The sequence below is a fragment of the Loxodonta africana genome, chromosome 18 (assembly GCF_030014295.1).
Source record: "Loxodonta africana isolate mLoxAfr1 chromosome 18, mLoxAfr1.hap2, whole genome shotgun sequence".
NCBI classification, from domain to species: domain Eukaryota; kingdom Metazoa; phylum Chordata; class Mammalia; order Proboscidea; family Elephantidae; genus Loxodonta; species Loxodonta africana.
The window spans coordinates 67,013,645-67,033,889 of NC_087359.1; the positions used below are offsets into that span (position 1 = coordinate 67,013,645).

At 47.9% G+C, this 20,245-nt stretch overlaps 1 long non-coding RNA gene across 1 annotated transcript; it reads right to left on the reverse strand.

Annotated features, from left to right (window-relative positions):
• Window positions 1–6,585: 6,585 nt before the first annotated feature.
• On the reverse strand, window positions 6,586–17,314 carry LOC135228118 (uncharacterized). Its single transcript, XR_010318438.1, has 4 exons — window positions 16,126–17,314; window positions 15,921–16,031; window positions 9,950–10,141; window positions 6,586–9,532 (listed from the first exon to the last, which is right to left on the reverse strand). It is a non-coding gene; the product is annotated as an uncharacterized LOC135228118 (long non-coding RNA).
• Between the last annotated feature and the right edge of the window lie 2,931 nt (window positions 17,315–20,245).

The following is a 20,245-nucleotide window of genomic DNA, read 5'->3' on the forward strand; positions in this document are numbered from 1 at the left end:
CCTGGGGTGGCCTTTTACATTATTAAACAAAAAGCTTATCATTTCGAACTGAAATCCTTGCAACTGGATATTCAGTTTATTTCACTTGGTGTCCTGAGCCAGGACTCAGGTACTACTCCCCGCCCCAGGAATGCTTTCCAGGGGCTCCCCTGATCTGCTTGCCCAGATGCCCCTTCCATTCTTAGGGCCACAGGCTGTCCATGGCTTGCTGTTTGAGAACAGCATTCAAGTCCCTGCTTCAGCTATCAGAAGTACCAAAACCCAGTGCTGTCGAGTCAATTCTGACTCAGAGCGACCCTATAGGACAGAGTAGAACTGCCCCATAGAGTTTCCAAGGAGCGCCTGGCGGATTTGAACTGCCGACCCTTTGGTTAGCAGCTGTAGCACTTATCCACTACGCCACCAGGGTTTCTGCTATCAAAGGTAGAGATATTAAAATTCAATCTCAGAATATCCTATTATCCAATGAAGGAGTTTTTAATTTGTTTTTATATTAAAAATTATTATGAATAGAGAAAAAGATATTCAACAGTACAAAAGGGATAAAGTGAGAAGTTTCTCTCCAATCTCGGATCTTGAGTCCACTGGTCCTCTCCACAAAGGCAACTGCTGTCAACAGTTTCTTACATTTCCTCCCAGGAGCATTACACGTATATAAGGTTATGTAATAGTCGCTCCTTATTATTCACAGACTCTATTTGCAAGTTTGCCTTCTCACTAAAATTCATGTATAACCTCAAAATTAATCATTTGCAGACATACACAGAGTGGTGAAAAATCCGAGTTGCCCGGTGCATATGTTCCCAGCTGAGGCTGAGGAAGACGGCTTCGGTATTTGCCAGTTCAGTGTGCTCAGGGACCTTACAGAACATACCACGAGTTGCCACGGAGTCAATTCTGCCTCATGGTGACCCCGTGTGTGTCAGAGAGAACTGTGCTCCATGGGATTTTCTATGGCTCATTTTTTGGAAGTAGATCACCTGGCCTTTCTTCCAAAGTCCCTCTGGGTGAACTTGAACCTCTCCAACAGTTTGGTTAGTGGCCGAGCTCGTTAACTGCTTCCACCACTCAGGGACTCTCTTATAGGACATAACTACCACAAATAAGATTTACAGTATAACCTCTCTTAGTCATCTAGTGCTGCCATAACAGAAATACCACAAGCCGATGGCTTTAACAAAGAGAAATTTATTCTCTTGCAGTACACTAGGTTACAAGTCCAAATTCAGGGTGTCGGCTCCAGGGGAGGGCTTTCTCTGTCGGCCTTGGAAGACGATTCCTCGTCCTCAATCTTCCCGTGGTCGAGGAGCTTCTCAGGCGCAGGGACCCCAGGTCCCAAGGACGCGCTCTGCTCCTGGTGCTGCTTTCTTGTGGTATGAGGTCCCCAACTCTCTGCTTGCTTCCCTTTCCTTTTATCTCTTGAGAGATAAAAGGTGGTGCAGGTCACACCCCAGGAAAACTCCCTTTACCTTGGATCAGGGAGGTGACCTGAGTAAGGGTGGTGTTACTATCCCACACCAATCCTCTCAACATAAAATTACAATCACAAAATGGAGGACAACCACACAATACTGGGAATCACGCCTAACCAAGTTGATACACACATTTTTTGGGGACATAATTCAATCCATGACATAACCCCTTCATTATACAAGAGTGTATTATACATGTTGTTCTGTCTTTGTTCACCACCCTCTCCCTTAACTATTTATTTGGAGATCATTCCATTCCAGGACATGTAAATTTAACTGATTTTTTTTTTTCATTCAGTATTTGACTTTAAGTTGAGGTAAAATTAAATTGAGTGAATTGCACATATCTGAAGTATACAATTTAATGCTTTTGGTAAAGGTATATACATGTGTAAGAACACCCAGTTTCCATCAGCCCCAAAGAGCTTTTCCTTATCCCTTCCATGGGCGAACACTGTTCTCATTTCTGTCACCAGGGATTAGTTTCGCCTGTTGAACTTCACATAAATGGAATCATACATTACGGACTCTTTTGTGTCTGATTTGTTTTGCCTAACAAAATGCTTTTGAGATTCATTCCTGTTGTGTGTGTATCAGTTCATTCCTTTTATTATTGCTGTGGACTGGTGTTCCGTGGTATGAATACACCACAATTTGCTTATTCTCCTGTTGATGGATCTTTGGGTTGTTCCAGCTTGGGACTATTACGAATAAAGCTGTTATAAACTTTTCTGTACAAGTCATTTCATGGACATATGTTTTCATTTTTCTTGGATATGTGCCTGGGAGTGAGCCTCAGTCTTTCACAGATGCATAGTATTCCATTGTAAGTATGCACCATAAGCACGTCTCCTACTGACGGGCATTTGGCTTGTCTCCAATCTCTAGCTAATGCTGTAATAAGTGTGCGTACGTATTTCTTTGTGCACCTCTGTGCATGGAATACTTTCCTAGAAGTGGACATACTAGGTCAAGGGGCATGTGTGTTTAAATTTGGGACAGATATTGCCAAATTGCTTTCCAAAGAGGCCGTGCCAACATACGTTCTCAACAACAGCGCATGAGACCTTACTCTCATACCATCTACAACCCTATGTGTTATCAAACTTTAACCTTTGCTAATCCGATAGGTGAAAAATGCTATCTCATGATTTTCGTTTGCATTTATTTATATTGTGAGTAATGGTGAGCAATTTTTTCATATATTTATAATCCAGTTGTGTTTCTTTTTCTGCAAGCTCCCTGCCTTTTGCCCACTTTTCTAAGAGTTTGGTTTTATTTTTTTTAAGGTCCTTTCTTATTCATTTATAAGAACTCTTTACACACTAAGGAAATTAATCACTTTCCTGTCATAGGAATATTTATAGTCTATGTTAGGACCTGGTAAGGCTAGTTGTTGTTGTTGTTAGTTGCTGTCGGACCTTATGTATAACAGAACAAAACATTGCCCGGTCCTGTGCCATCCTCACAATCTTTGGTATGTCCGAGCCCATTGTTGCAGCCGTGGTATCAATCCATCTCATGGAGGGTTTCCCTCATTTTTGCTGACCCTCTACCAAATATGATGTCCTTTTCTAGCAACTGATCTTTCCTGATAATGTGCCAAAGTAAGCAAGATGAAGTCTCACCACCCTTGCTTAGATTCTAAGGAGCATTCTGGCTGTACTTCCTCCAAAGCTGGCTTGTTTGTTCTTGTAGCAGTCCACACGGTCTATTCAATATTGCCAACATCACAATTCAAACACATCAATTCTCCTGCAATCTTTCTTTCTCAATTGTCCAGCTTTCACATGGATATGGGGCCATTGAAAAGACCATGGCTTGGGTCAGGCACACCTTAGTCATTAAAGTGACATCTTTGCTTTTTAACATTTAAGAGATCTTTTGCCGTAGATTTTCCCAATGCAATATATCTTTTGATTTCTTGACTGCTACTTCCACGGCCATCGATTGTTGATCCAAGTAGAATGAAATCCTTGACAACTTCAATTTCTTCACCATTTATCAGGATATTGTTTATTGGTCCAACTGTGAGGATTTTTGTTTTATGTTCCGGTTTAACCCATATCGAAGGCTGTAGTCTTTGACCTTCATCAGTAAGTGCTTCAAGTCCTCTTCAGTTTCAGCAAGCAAGGCTGTATCATCCGCATAACCCAGTGCCTTCGAGTCGATTTCGACTCATAGCGACCCTATAGGACAGAATAGGACTGCCCCGTAGAGTTTCCAAGGAGCGCCGGGAGGATTTGAACTGCCGACCCTTCGGTTAGCAGCTGTAGCACTTAACCACCACGCCACCAGGGTTTCCATCATCTGCGTATCACAGGTTATTAATGAGTAATTCTCCAATCCTGACCACATTCTTCTTCATATAGTCCAGCTCCTAGGATTATTTGTCAGCATACAGATTGAATAATATGGTGAAAGGATACAACCCTGCCACACGCCTTTTCCGATTTTAAACCATTCAGTATCCCCTTGTTCTGTTCGAATGACTGCCTCTTGATCCAGGTACAGGTTCTGTGCGAACACAATTAAGTGTTCTGAGATTCCCGTTCTTTGTAATGTTACCCATAATTCATTATGATCCACAGAGTCAGATGTCTCCATGTAGTTGATAAAACATAGGTAATAATTTTTCTGGTATTCTCAACATTCAGCCAAAATCCATCTGACACCAGCTCCCTATTTACTCTTTGTTTTTATTTTTTCCTCGCTATTCTCACATATTTTTCCATAAGAATTTCTGAATCAGCTTTTCCAGTTCCAAAAATATCTGGTTGGCATTTACCTCTCTGGCTTGCTTTCCAACTACTCTTGTCCTCAGTCACTCCAGGCTTTCTCAATCTCAGCACTGTTGACATTCTGGGCCAGATAATTCTTTATTGTGGGCGGCTGTTCTCTGCACTGTACGATGTTTAACAGCAGCCTGCCCTCTATTCACTAGATGCCAATAGCAAACCCCCCAACCCAGGACACTGCCAAATGTCCCTTGGAGGCCAAAATCGGCCCCAGTTGAGAACCAATGACCCACTCTCATCTAGCTACACGGCCTCCTTACTATTCCCAGAGCATCCACAGTGCCCTCTTGCTTCAGGGCCTTTGTATTTGTTTCTCTCCCTCAGATACCACATGGCTCACTCACCTTCTTTAAATCTTTGCTGAAATGTGACTTCTCAACCTATTTTAAAATTACAACCACCATCCTCACCCCCGCTACACACTCCCGATACCCTGTCCTTGATTTATTTCTCTGTATTGTACTTTTTATCTTCTAATATACTATAGGAAACCCTGATGGCATAGTGGTTAAGCGCTACAGCTGCTAACCAAAAGGTCGGCAGTTCAAACCCACCAGGCCCTCCTTGGAAACTCTATGGGGGTAGTTCTACTCTGTCCTATAGGGTCGCTATGAGTCGGAATCAACTCGACAGCAACGGGTATGGGTATGATATACTATATAATTTACTCCTTTATTTTGCTTGCCTGTGATTTAGGAAATAATACTGGAATCATTATTCCTTGTCCTTGAGCATAGAGAATGTGACCCAGTTGGAGCTTAGCTCAAAGGGCTCATAAGGAAGGCTCTCAAGGACATATCAACTGGGCCCTGTGGTATAAAGAAAATAGCTAAAATAATCTCGGAAAATCTCTCTTAGGGACCCTTTCACATAAACGGAACACAAAAGACTTTCCACTCTTATCTTTTTTCTATTAGCATTTAGTGAACAGGAAATTTGTTGGACCAATGAAGACCCTCCTGACTGTCTTACTGAAACCTGTACCAATGATTGTTAAGAAAGACAATTCAAAACGTAGGATCAGAGTTTCTAGCCAATCTGTGAAAAGGTGAAGCTTTCAATGGTTTTGCCCATTTGTAATGTTAATATATACTGAGGATTCCGTAACATTCCTTGGACTTGGGCAGACATGGCTGTGGCAGTATGCTTGTCTGTTTTCCCACTTTTGCTTATTCTGTAATATTTCCTTGGACTGGGCAGACTTGGCTGTAGCAGCATGCTTGTCTGTTTTCCCACTTCTGCCCGTTCTGTAATATTTCCTGGACTCAGGCAGACACGGCTGTGGCAGCATGCTTGTCTGTTTTCCCACTTCTGCCTGTTCTGTAATATTTCCTGGACTCAGGCAGACACGGCTGTAGCAGCATGCTTGCCTGTTTTCCCACTTCTGCCTGTTCTGTAATATCTCCTGGACTCAGGCAGGCACAGCTGTAGCAGCATGCTCGTCTGTTTTCCCACTTCTGCCTGTTCTATCTCCTGGACTCTGGCAGGCACGGCTGTGGCAGCATGCTCGTCTGTTTTCCCACTTCTGCCTGTTCTATCTCCTGGACTCTGGCAGACACGGCTGTGGCAGCATGCTTGTCTGTTTTCCCACTTCTGCCTGTTCTGTAATATCTCCTGGACTCAGGCAGACACGGCTGTGGCAGCATGCTTGTCTGTTTTCCCACTTCTGCCTGTTCTGTAGTATTTCCTGGACTCAGGCAGACATGGCTGTGGCAGCATGCTTGTCTGTTTTCCCACTTCTGCCTGTTCTGTAGTATCTCCTGGACTCAGGAAGGCACGGTTGTAGCAGCATGCTTGTCTGTTTTCCCACTTCTGTCTGTTCTGCAATATTTCCTTGGACTGGGCAAACATGGCTTTGGCAACATGCCTGTCTACTTCCCACTTTTACCTTTTTGAATATACGCTGAATAACTTTTTTGATTTGTGATGTTTTTCCCTACAACACCTGTAAGAATGTAAGCCCCGTGAGGGCAGGGATTTCTATTTTGCTCCCTCCCGTATCACCGGTGCCTAGAACACATCTGGCACGTAGTAGGTGCTCAATAAATATTGGGTGAATGAACGAGTCAGAAGAGATTTGTAGATGTGGATGAAAAATGACACCTTTCAGTATCGATTCATCCTACACAGGAAAATGGTGTCTTACTATATACTAAAGTTTTCTTTTATGTCCTTCTGTAAAGTTTCTTACAATCAAGAATTTTAAACTGTTTTTTGTAATGAACATTTGCCCTGACAGGTTTTTTTTTTTTTTTTTTCATATTAGTGAACTTGGAGAGCTACACTGCTTGACTCATGGGGTTGGGGATGGGGTACCACCAGCTGGCAGAGGCGACCCCTAGACCTGTGAAGATTTCTCTTACCATCACCCAGCGCGGAGTTCCCCAATGACAACCTCTCAGGAGGGCCTCTGTCTCAACTGTTGGCCGTTGATGTCTCCTTCCTTCTCTCTACCCGAGGGGGCTCCAGCCCAGAGATCCAAGGGTGCCAACCCCAGAGGGTCAGCCTCTGGGAAGGGGCTCCTAGAAACACCCCGAGCTCATTCCTTTACGAAGAGGGATGATGCTTGTCTCTGAGCAGGCAGTGAACAGGCCGAGTCTACTCAGTCTACCAAGGGGGCTGTGCCTGGTGGCCCCTCATGGTCTGATGTTTCCCCAGACTGTCCAGTGCAGTGTGGGTGTTGGCACAGAGACTCAGGCCCTTGGCAGGCTGAGAGGGGCCAGAGGAGAAGGGCCCTTCTCTATGTGTGTGAGCCCTCACCTCTGAAGTGGGCACAGTGACCCTTCCAAGTTTCTGAGAGCTCTGAGTGGACACTTGGGTGAGTCACGGCTGCACCTCCCCAGGGTCTCCTTTCCTGCTGTGCCTCTGAGGGTGCTCATCAAGGCCACAGGAGACCCACGTCCCCCCACTCTCCACCCCAAGGCAACACTGACTGTGCCCCTTGCATCCTCCAGATGTGCCTGGAGCTGTGGCCTGGTGCTAACCTGGGCCAGGAAGAAGACAGTTGCAAGCACTAAGCACCAAAAAGAGTGGGTGTCCCCTCCTCTTGGGTAAATCAACATAAAACAAGGCTGTGGTGTGAGCAGAGACCAGTGGCACTGACCACTGGAGGCATAAGGTACCCGAGATGCTATGTAGTCCCCTGCCTGCCCAGTCCCCAGCTGTGGCCAGGACCTGGGTCGGGGCCCTCCAAAGAACCCCAGCAGCCCTGCTCAGAGCTCAGAGCCCCGGTGGGCGGGTCTGTGCCACTTCAGAGGCTTGGTGAGCTGGGCCTGAAGCCTGCAGGAGGCTGGGGGGCTGGCTCCTACCCACTGCTGGGCTGCAGCAGTGTCCCGCGGTTCCCCACTCTACATTTATAGCTACAGCACTTCTCAGCTTACTGTCCCTACAGCGGGAGTCCTGGCTCGCTGGAAACCACAGCTGTGGTTTGTTGGGTGCCTGCCTGAGTGCTGAGCTGTGAGGGAGGCTCAGAAGTTCCCAGGACAGTGAGACCCAGCCCCCAGCCTCAGGCCTGCCCTGGCGTCTTTCTAGAACCTGGCTGGAGGCTGGAGGGAGCTGCCAGCACATTGAAGGTTGGGGCTCTCCCCTAATCTGACATCCCATTAGGAGCAAGAAGCCTTGCCAGAGGGAGTTGTGCTGTTAGGCCCAGGGGCTCCCTGAGATAAGGGGGTGTATGGAGGAGGTGAGGGTGAGCGATGAGAATAGAGAGGGAGGCAGGAGCTGGGTGACAAAGGGCCTTTTGGCCACCATGGTAGGGTGATTGTTCAGTCAAGTCAGCAAAAAATGAGGGAAACCATCAATGAGATGGATTGACACCACGGCCACAACAATATACTCAAACATACCAACGATCATGAAGATCGCACAGGATGGGGCAGTGTTTCACAAGGCCTGTCTACTGAAGCTACTGCTCTCAGCTCCAAACTTCTCTCCCTGCCAGATTTCACAAACAGCCCCGCTGATGGGAGTAGCCGGGCTTGTGCTTTGCCTGCCTTACTGTGTGACTCAGGCCTCTTAGCAGACACGGGTGTTAACTGTTTCGCCAGTGGGGAGTCTGAGGCGCAGAGGGATTTAGGGAGTTAGGTGAGCTAAGTGCTGGCGGCTGCCCAGGAACCAGGACAGTGACCACGATGCCAAAACTTATGTTCCTTTAACTGCACCACATGGACCCTGTATTTTTTAGTGGTAGAATTTTCGCCTTCCATGTGGGAGACCCTGGTTCAATTCCCAGCCAACACTCCTCAAGCACGGCCACCACCTGTCTGTCAGTGGAGGCTAGTGTGCTGCTATGATGAACAGGTTTTAGCAGAGCTTCCAGACTAAGACAGACAAGGAAAAAAGGCCTGGTGATCTGCGTATGAAAAATCAGCCAACAAAAACCCTGTGGGGCACAAGTGTCTGATCTCATCGTGCATGGGCTCGTCATGAGTTGGGGGCCAGTTCCATGGCAGCTAACAACAACAGGCAGTGAGGTCCTGGTGGTTTGACAGGAGCCTGGAAGGAGAACTTGGCTCCCTCTGTGAACTCAGTCATTAATCTTCCCCTCTCTGGGTCAGTTAAGGGGCTAATCTAGTCACAGACTGACTCCCTGCCCTGCCCCCTCCCCAACCTACCCAAAGGGCCCAAAGGTCCTCACTCTGGCTTGCTCCTCACTAACTGCCTGGTGAGAAGGGCAGGGCAGGGCAGGCAGGGAGTGGGGAGGGAGTCTGGGGCCACGCATGAGACAGGCCTCTGGGGCGTCTGGAAACTCATACCCTGCAATCGAGGGAAACCCCAGAGAGCAAGCAGGGGAGGAAAGGTGGGGCAGGTGAGACCATGATTACCGGGTGGGGTGTGGAAGGGACCTGTGGGAGGGTAGGGTTCACCTTGGGGAGGTGAGGTGGGAGCACTGCTACCTAAAAACAGAGGTTGCTTCATATAAATAGAACACCTATTGGTTATGTTTCTTTTTTAAAGTTAGGATTTATTTCAGACCTAAGTGTTCCCTTCTCCAGCAAACAGCCCTGGCATGCCAGCCCACAGTGGTTTCAGCCCAATGACACGGGCAGCCAGCTCCTTCAGGTCATGTAACCCTTAACCTCAGCCTCTGAAGCAGAATGTGTGTGTGTGTGTACTTGCTATTGCAAAGAGCAATCCAGTTTACATTTATTGACCCCATTAGATGTCTTACCTGTGCTGAGAGCTGGGGCTGTAGAGAAGAATCAGGCTCAGTTCTTGCCCTCTAAGGCACTTGAGTGAAGATCAGTCACCCTACAGATTGTACTGGAGAGGACAGGGTTCATTCAGTATGTGTGGAACAGAGAAGTCTTCATAGGATCTATTCTAAGCAGAGTTTTGAAGGATGAATGCAAGTTTTTCGGACTCTCCTTTGCTGCCGCAACAATTACCGAGCACTTAACGTGTGCCAGGTATCAAACTAGTAATGGGGCTCCAGAGGGACAGGACACGGTCCCTGCCCTTGGGAAGTCTTGTAGGAGACAGTCACATGAATGACAACACCATGTCTTAAGTGTTTGAATAGAAGTGTGCGCAAGATGCATCAGAGGCCGGAGGGGGGACGCGAAAGCAAGGGCCTGTCTTGTTGGCTTCGCTGGGGCAAGGGGAGCTGTGTGCACCAGGAGAAGAATCGTGTTAAGAGACAGGTACTGGGATTGGACTTCCTTAAGCCCAAGTGCTTACCAAGTTGCCCAAAGCTGTGGAACCACTGAGGGGCATCCAGAAGCAGCGCTGGTGTTTTCAGGCCAGTCACCTTACAGATAAGCCGTGTGGCCTGGGGCATGTGAAGAAGTAGGTTCCAGGTCCCACTCCTTCCCTTGAGTTGGGTGGTCTTGAGCCACAAACTTCACCTCTCTGAGCTCCATTTCCTAACATCTAAAGTGGAAATTACAGTAACACTCATCACACCTACTTGACAGGGCTGATATGAGGATGTTAAATACAAACACCACGCAGCATGGGAAAGACCTCATACACAGCCAGTCCTGCAGCTTCTCAGCTAATGACCTAGCTTGCCCACAGAGCTACTGGGAGACAGGACAAGGTGTGTGGGGGTCCCCTGCAGGAAGGGGCGATCAGCCTTCCTGACCCCCAGTGGTGCTCCAGGGCTGTGATATGTGCCCCATCTCAACCTTGCTCTGTCAGGGGCATCATCTTGGACTGAGATGTAGTTTTTTCTGTTGGAGTCCAGGTCTAGCAGGACCAGCCCACAGAGAGGGGGCCTTAACTGACCCAGGCCTGGCTAGTCCCAGAGGCCATTCGTGTTAAGCCTGGCTTTGATTTTCTTTTTTTATTTCTCCTCATTTCTGAACTAGGCCTGTTTGGGCAATGCCTGCCTGCCTGCCTTGGCTCATCTGAACCTGCGACCGTGGTCTGGGCCGGAGGGAGCAGCACTCAGGGATCTCCCCCGAGTGCAGAGGCTCTGGGGTCCAAATGACCCAGGGGGCTGCCTGCTCTGGGACTGAGGCTCATCTCCCCTCTGTAGGCTCTGGGGCTCAGGCCAAAGGCCCTGGACTCGGGTGGGGCAATGCTGCAGCATCCCGAATGCTCAGAAGCCATTGGTGATCTTCTCAAAACCTGGTGCTGACTTGGCTTTCATGCAGGCTGCCCTGGGAGGGGCTCAAACAAGAACGGCCTTGTGAAAGGCCCGTTACCTGCCAGCGTTCGACATCCAAAATAGAATCTTGAGGAGCAGCAAAGCCTTTAATTCAATGTGTCCCAACGGCAGGTCGGTGTGGGGATAACTATGATCTGACTGGCCTTGAGCTATAATTACGAAGTCAGAATAAAAAATTACAGGCATTGTGTGGGCTTGTTTTAAATATAATGTAATCCACACCGTCCTCTCTCTTATTTGCTGGAGTTGAGGTGGAATCTGGCGGCTGAGTTGGCACAGGTTTTCCCTGACGTGTAGTAGATCAAAATGGCCCCTGCCCGGTAAAGACGGCATGGCAGGAGGCCCCCCACCCCCAGGCTCCCGATGGTTCCTGACTGTCCACTGCCCACGGCCACAGTATTGCAAGTCCCATTTGCTGATCACGTTATCGGTATGTTACGTCTACCCAGCTGGTCTCCCTGTTTCCAGTCTCCCCCATGCCAGCCTACCAGAAACATCTCTGTAAACCATGGCCTTGATGCTTAAGAACCCATTAATATACGGTAAATTCAAACTCCAAGTCCCTTCTCCATCACCCTTCAGCATCATCATATCTGGGAAGCATAAGCTACAGAGTAGAGGTGACGTACAAGGGCTCTGGGGTCTGACCACATGGGATTAAAATCAAGCTCCACCTCTTATTAGCTGTGTGTGAGTCTGGGCAAGCTACTTTACCTGTTTGCTTTCGATAATGACAGTACTCTCACTCTTGTTGTGAAGACAGAATGAGACAACACACTCCCAGAGTGACCCCAGGCATGTCCCTTTTCCTCTCCCAGCCTGTTTGCTTATCATTAAAAGGAAGCAATAGACTTACTGCCCTTCAAATCAAAACTGTTTTGTGAAATGATATTTCTTGGTACTATTGCCGGTGTGTGGTAAAGTGGACAAGCATTAGTTCAACTGTTCTGGAAAGCACACTAAACATACATATACAAAGTCTTAAAACATATTTCTAGCCTATGAGTAGGACTCTAAGCTAAATAAAATCTGGATAAAGATTTATGCTTAAAAATGCCTACTTTAGAGTGTTTTTATACTCTTGAAAAACAGAAAACATAATGCCCAACATTAGGGTGATAGTAAGTAATTTAAGGGCTATCCACTCAGGCTATTATGCAGTCATTAAAAGTGCATATGAGCAAGATTTCATTATTCTGAAAATGTTTACAATCGGTTTTAGGTAAATAAAACAGATGCAAAACTATATGTACTGTATGATCTCAGCAATATTAAAATGTATACGAGCAGGGAAAGGAGCTGAGACGGAAATATAATAGCAATTGTCTTTGGTGAACTGACAGGTGACACATATTTTCTTCCTTATAGTTTTCTGTATTCTAGAATGGGTGTAGGAGCCCTGGTGGTGCAGTGGTTAAGCACTTGGCTGCTAACTGAAAGGTCAGGCATTTGAACCCAACCAGCTGCTCTGTGTGGCAGTCTGCTTCCATAAAGATCACAGCCTAGGAAACCCTAACGGGCAGTTCTACTCTGTAGGGTCATTATGAGTTGGAATTGACAGCAGCGGGGTTAGAGTGAGCATACATTACTTGCATAATAATTTTTAAGAGAGCCGAATGTTAAAATGTTAAATATGATGAGAGGTTAGAACTTAATTTCTGAGTTCTCTTTTGGCATTTAACAGTCTGCGATTCTAATGTGCTGAGACCAGCCACAAAGTCTGAGATGAGACTGCAGAGACCCAAACTCTCAAGAGTGCCTGCCTCTGACGAGCAGCAACAGGGCAGGCCCATGGGACTCACCAAACACATCTACACAGACTTCCTTTGAGGTCAACTGCCTTTCTAAAATCCTGCTGAAATCTTCCCATTGCCTCACTTCCAATGGAATCAAAATTTCTTCAGCAGGTGGGAAGATTTTGGTCTCTGCTATACCTTGGAGCACCAGGGGTTTCTGGCTCAAAACCAAAAACACACAGCCACCCTATATGACAGAGTAGAACTGCCTCATAGGGTTTCCAAGGCTGTAAATCTTTACAGAAGCACACCGTCACATCTTTCTCCAAGGGAACAGCTGGTGGGTTTGAACCACCAACCTTTTGGTTAGTAGCTGAGCGCTTTAACCCTGCGCCACCAGGGTTCCTTGCTCCCTGGCTCACCTGGGGTCAAATGGGTTTTCCACCTGCCAGGTGAGCTCTTTCTGTGACTTTAGACATGGGCTCCTTGGAGTAGGCAGGCAGGCTGGGCCCCTGTGGGTGCTGCGGGCCTCTGCTATTCACACGTCTGGACTTTGGGGACCCGACTCACTGGCTCTTTCAGACCACGTGCCCCCAACTTGCTAGGACATGCAGCCCTGTCTGGAGAGTTGTCCTGAGGGTGAGGCATCCAGAACACTTCTCTGGAGAGGTCACTGAGGGACAGCCTGGTCATTCCCGGCTATTCCTCAGTCCCCAGAACCACTGGTCCTGACCTGGCAGGTCAGGCCAGGAGAGGCCACCTGGAGAGATGAAAGGGGCCCTTGATGAGCCCTGGTGGAAGGAAGGGCCTGTGTCAGTTCACAGGGTAGCTTCCTAGGGAGGGAGGACTTGGAGGCCAGTACCCAGAGCCTAGTGTCCAGAGTCTAGCCTGCAGCTTGACTAGGGTTGGCCAGACCCTCCATGAGCCAGCACATGCCTTCCCGGTGAGAATCCAGAGCAAGATAGAGGGTTCAGAAGCAGAGAGACTGAGAGAGACAGACGGGCTTAGTCGGACAGCAAGAAGGACAGAGAGAGGCAGACAGAGAGGTGGAGAGACAGACTGAGAGACAGACAGAGACTGAGAAGTGGCAGAAGGGTGATCACCAAAAGAAGACTACAAAGAGAAATCAACACCTATGAACATGCTCATTCTCACTATAATCAGGGAGATGCAAATTAGAGTAACCCTGATGTGCCATTTTACACCCACTAAATTAGCAAACGTATGGCAATTACAATGTCTCCTGCTGTTGGGGCTGTGGTAAAACCAGCTTAAACCCACGGCTGGCCAGGGGCAGCGTAAATCAGCGTGGCCTTCTGGGGTAGAAATTGGGCAATACAGTTCCAAAGTTATTAAAATGTTCATACCTTTTTAGTGGCCACTCCACTATTGGGAATGTGTTGCAAGGAAATTACTCAACAGAAAAACAAAAGGTTTGTACATAAAGCTGATCCATGTGGGGCTATGTGAATGTTCAATGTGCAATACTGGGAACACTGATTATTTTTAAAAATAGAGAACATGAATACTATATAATAACATTTAAGGATCCTTAGAATATATGAAAGTCAGCAGAAATAAAACCATCTGTATGGTTAAGCGCTTGACTACTAACCAAAAGGTTGGCAGTTTGAACCCACCCAGAGACACCTCAAAGGACAGGCTTGGCAATCTGCTTCTGAGAAGTCCAAACCCACTGCCATAGTGACCCTATAGAACAGAGTAGAACCGTCCCACAGGGTTTCCAAGAAGTGGCTGGTGGATTCAAACTGCTGATCTTTTGGTTAGCAGCCAAGCTCTTAACCACTGCACCACCAGGCCTTAAAACAGCCATGAAAACCCTACTCTGCATACCTGGGGTCACCATGACTTGCAATCTACTCAATGGCAACTAACAGCAACAACAAGGATCCTTATGAAATGTGAAAATAAGCAGAAAAAAAAATCTGTAGGTTAAAATTAATTAACTACATGAAATGACTGCCTGGAAGCCCTGGTGGCTCCACCTTCGCTGGTGGACAGTGAACAGCCGCTGGTTCCTGGTGGGTCGTACACACACGCCTGTCTTCCCACCGAGGACCTGCCCTGCCACTCCCTGTCTGGAGCAGTCCCAGCCATGAAACCTAATCCACAGACCTCAGACTGGCGGGGAGACCAGTCTCAGCCGGGCCTGCCCACCTGGCCAGCTCACTTTGGTGGCCCTGGGGAATCTGCGTGGTGCTCACTGAGCCACTCCAATGTCACACCTCAAGGAGCAAACCAGAGAAGCAGCTCCTGAAATGGTAGAGTTGGTTCCTCATTTAAGAAGGGATAAAGGGATTTTACAGGCTCTGAAGGGCCTTGAAGGAGCCCTGCTGGTACAGTGGTTAAGCACTCAACTGCTAACTGAAAGGGTGGCGGTTTGAACCCACCAGCCCGAGGGAGAACGATGTGGCAGTCTGCTCCTGCAAAGATTACAGCCTTGGAAACCCTACTGGAGCAGTTCTAATCTGTCCTATAGGGTTCCTTTGAGTTGGAATCAACTTGACGGTGATGGGTTTTTTGGTCTGGAAGTGCTTTCCTAATTTGCATGCATGGTGATCCCTTTACGCCACCTGAGGTCTGGACCCCTAGCTGGATGCATCACACGAGAGTGCAACTTATAACCGATTTCAGGCAAGGGCAGGAGGACTCCTGGGTTACCTCTCCTGGTCTACCCCAACAGTAGGCCCAGGTCTGACTCTGAGCTTGATTCATTCAGTTTTGCACCTCCGAAGCCCGGGTGTCCAGCCCAGAAGGTGGTACCAAGTAGAAACTCGGTAAATCGTGGGCAAACGAAAAGGAGAAGAGAAAAAGATCATGTAGTCCATGAATAAGCATGTGTCACCAAACAATTCCATCTTTATTCAAAGCCCATCTAGCTTTCCAAATGTGCCCTTAATCATGCTCGGGAGCCACTATGCCCCTTGTGGCTGCCCTGCTCACTGCCAGGGGATGCCCTGCCTCACAGGGCAGGGAACGTTCCGTGACCATGCCTGCATCCAGACAAGGCTAACCTTGTTCATTCGGTCTGCACAGTCACCTAGCACAATGAAGCTTTATGACAGTCCCTGCCCTTGATGTGCTTTCAGTCTCATGGGAGAGACAGGCGTTAACAACAAGGAATAATTCAAGGAGCAATCACGTGAGCGCCGTAAGAAGACAGAGCTGCGGTGGGGAATGAACACTGAGGAAGTAAGCTCAGGGCGGGGTGTGGGCCTGGGCAGGGCTCTTCCAGGTAGGTGCAAATGGAGCAGGGCCTTGAGAGTAGGCAAGATTTTACCTGGCAGCAGGAACACCAGTGGTCCAGGGGCAAGTGTGAAATTGGGTCTTGGCCTTTGCCAGCCTTTCATCTGTGAACCTGCCAACGAGCTTGGCTCAGTACCAGCCAATCCTGCAAAGAGAAGCAGAGTGCCTGAGTCCAAACTGCTGAGGGCTCTGCAACTGAGCTTGATCGTACATTCTTCCCACCACCACTTCCTGCACACCTGCTCTGTGCCAGGTACTATATGTAGGTGTTCCGCGATATAGCAGGAAACGAGTCAAAGTCTTTGTCCTCCGGTGGCGGACACAGACAACAGCAACCAAGCAACAAATAATGCAAGTTCAAGTTGTGACAACTGCTATGGAGAACTGTAAAATAAAGGTGAGGGGATAAGAGTGATGGAGGTGGAAGAGCAGGAGGTAGTATTTAATTACAGAAAACGAGTGAGGAAGCAATATTTCATTTGAGATTTAAATGAATTGAAGGGGCAAATCGTTTAAAAATCCAGGGGAAAGGCCTTCTAGGCAGAGGACAGAGCAAATGCAAAGGCCCCGTGGCAGGAATACACTTACAATGTTTAAGGAATAACATGAAGGCCAGCAAGGTGGAAGAGGAGTGAGGTGGGAGATATCAGCGAGGCAGTGGGGAGCCAGACCCTGGTCATGGCCCTGGCTGCTGGGCTCCAGGGGATTTACAGTATCTTCTATGTCACAGTCAGCCTCCTGCCTTGAGTTCAAAGTCTCAGGACGGGATGCAGGCCTTGCACACTAACGTGCTTGACTGGGTCCTTGGAACGTGGCCATACCCTCATCCAGAAGTACCTGCTGGGTCAGACAACTGACAAGCCACACCTCGTGTGCCCCCCTCATAGGACAGCAGCTTCTGTAGCTTCTTTGGGTTCACCAACCCCCATTCTTGCACCCTCCTCCTGTTTCTCCCAAGGAGTGCTGCTGAAGTCCCAGCATGACTTGAAATCAGGTAACAGAAAGTGTGCTGTTCAGGGGGGAGCACTAGCGAGATGTGGTTGGTGCACGGAGTGCCCAGTGGGATCTGGTGGCAGACGACGTGAGACCTCAAGGCCAGGCCAGGTGTAGCACAGAAGGTGGTGGAGCACTGAAGGTGAGAAGTGGTTGAAGGAAGGAGTGAAATGTTTTACCGATGTAACTTTGGTGGTGTTTTGAAGGATGTGTTAGAAGAGAGAAAGGGAGACCAGGCAAAGAGATGACAAAACTTTGAACTAGGGCCATGGCTATAGGGCTGTTTTCAAGAGACAAAGCAGATAATTCCATTGTTTTGTGATCGGCTTGGAGCCCTGGTGGCGCAGTGGTTAAAAGCTCGGTTGCTAACCAAAAGGTCAGCAGTTCAAATCCACCAGTCTCTCCTTAGAAACCCTATGGGGCAGTTCTACTCTGTCCTATAGGGTCACTATGAGTTGGTATCGACTTGACAGCAATGGGTTTGGTTTTGGTTTTGTATTCGCTGAAGGTAACAAAGTTTTCTAACAGGTGACTGGGTAGAATATGTGTTATTCGCTGAGGAAAAACAGGTGAAGGTGGTGGGAAGATGGCCCCGCAGTCAGGGGACAAGAGGCAGATGGGCCAGTTTTGGACACATTGACTATAAGATGAATCTAGCTCATTCAGGACAAGGCTAGGGAGGTCTGATGCTCAGGAGAGGTCTGGGGGGGTGGAAGCATTTGGTAATAAGGGGCATTCAGGCAGCAGATGACACTGTGAGCACCGGGGTAGAGTGTGCAAAGTGAGAAAATAAGCCCGTAGCAAGAATTCTGGGGACCACAGACATTTGAGGGAATAGTGGTGGTGCTGAGCGGGAGGACATAATGAAAAGATATGGGTCAGAGTGCAGGGTCATGGAAACCAGGGGTGGACAGTTCAAGAAGGAGGGGATTGTCCCTAGTTTCAAGTGCTGCCAAAAGGTCAGGGAGGATGGGGACTGAGAACAGGCCACAGATTTTACACTGGGAAGAGGAGGAACAGACTTAGGGAAGGTGTTTTGGTGAGGCTAGGTTGCAAGGGGAGGGTAAGACTATCATGGTGGGGAAGTTTAAGCAGCTCTTTAAAGTAGTCTGAAAGAAAAGAACCAAAATAAGATGAGCCATGGCTTAGGAGTAGAGGGGGGTGAGGTGAGCTGGGGGGAAGTGGGGGCTCAAAGTAATGCTATAGGACCGAGTAGAACTGCCCCATAGAGTTTCCAAGGCTGTAATCTTTACGGAAGCAGGTTGCCGTATCTTCCTCCCGTGTAGCTACTGGTGGATTCAAGCTGTCAACCTATTGGTTAGCAGCTTACGGAAGCAGGTTGCCGTATCTTCCTCCCGTGTAGCAACTGGTGGATTCAAGCTGTCAACCTATTGGTTAGCAGCTGAGCGCTTAACCACTGCACCACAAAGCCTTCTTAGTTTGGGAACAGCAGTGATGAGACATTTTGTGTTGACATAGGCAAGGGAGCAGGAGGAAAGAGACAGGCTAAATAAAGATTCTAGAGAGGGAGATATGACCGCTGGGCTTGCTGCTTCTTCCTTCTTCTCCCCACTTCCTCAAATCTCAGGTCCCTGCCCGGGACCTCCCAGGTTTCCTGCACAACGCCCAACCTAAATTCCCTCTACAACAGCTCTTCCTAAGAGTTTGTCCAGCCTCTGCCTGTCCTTATTCAAGGAGAACACGTACCACTGTGTGGCAGGCAGGCAGCCTAGACTGTCAGGGGACTGGCTCAACCGTCAGAGATCTGAGGCAGACGTGGCATAGTGTTGGAATTTCAATGAGATGAGCAATGGGTATTGCTTGCTGTCTTTGCCTGTAGATTTCAGATTTCATAATTTTTTTTAAGCCCTTCAGCTAGCAGAGTGAGGTAGTGTCCACTGAGTCTTCCTGTCTAGGGCTCCAACGTTCCTGCTCTTCTGATGACCTCCAGGATTCCTCCTGAACATACCGCATCCTTACTACCCTTTGAGCTGCAGGTAACCTGAAGAGGGATCGGTTCCTCTCACACCAGCAAAAGCCAGTGGCTGAGAACACAAGCTCTGGAACCAGCCAGCCTGCCTGGGTTTGGATCCTGGCTCTGCTTCTTCCTAGCTGGTAATGCTGGGGAAGTTACTTAACCCCTTTATGCCCCAGTGTCCTGACTACCTCAAAACGTGCAGAATACATGTGTTAATATATGTAAAGTGCTTAGAACAGTGCGTGGAGGGGTGAGAGCGCTCAATACGGGGTCACTGCTCTTAGACAGCAAAGCTCCTTTTGGAAGGCAATGTGAAACATCCCTTTGGAATTGGGGAAAGGACAGGAGAGTTCTCAAATCAAGGCGAGCACATCACATGAAAATGCTTTGATTTTCCAAGACACACGTGGCCAGGGTACAATCTTCAATTAGAGGAGCTTGGTCTGAAAAGAACTAGACATCCGAAGTATTCCTGGGGTGTGTAGAAAATCCAGAGACAAGAATCTAATACAGGGATGGAGAATGGAAAGTGGCTGCAGGGATGCCACCTGGAGAATGCCACGCTTCTCTTCCTCAGATGCTGTCGCCTCTAAAATCTGAAAGCAAAAGGGCTAGATTTTCTGTTAACAACTGTTACCTCGGGCCTGGCCTTAGGCTTCTGCCTGGCTCAACATTCCCCAGAGCCCCAAGGGTTTCTATGCCTCCAGGAGGCAGCCTTAGCTGCAATGTGGAGATTGACTGCCCTCTGCTGTCCACCATCTGCTATGGCACAAACGACAACGGTCACAGACTCAGAGCGCAGGAGCCTGAAGAGACTCACAGATGCACTTTTCTCCAGCTTTTTTGACGGTAACTCCTGATACCAAATATATTTTATACTATGCGTCCGAATACAAAAGTTTTGCAAAATTATACTTACCTTTACTGTGTAAAATCACTCTGACATTTTCTATATTTTCTGTTTTGTTTCATTAATGAGAAAAATGCTGGTTGCAACCCACTGAATTGATGTCACACCCCTAAAAGTTAGAAAAACATTAATTTACTGTACTAAATTAGCACACTAATTTCCCAACCACCACTCATGTGTCAATTTGTCATACTACGGGGGCTTGTGTGTTGCTGTGATGCTGGAAGCTAGGCCACCAGTACTTCGAATACCAGCAGGGTCACCCATGGTGGGCAGGTTTCGGTGGCACTTCCAGACTAAGATAGACCAGTAAGAAGGACCTGGTGATCTACTTCTAAGAAACTGGCCAGTGAAACCTTGTGAATTACAGTAGAACACTGATATAGTGCTGGAAGATGAGCCCCTCAGGTTAGAAGGCACTCAAAAGATGACTGGGGAAGAGCTACCTCCTCAAAGTAGAGTCGACCTTAATGCCATG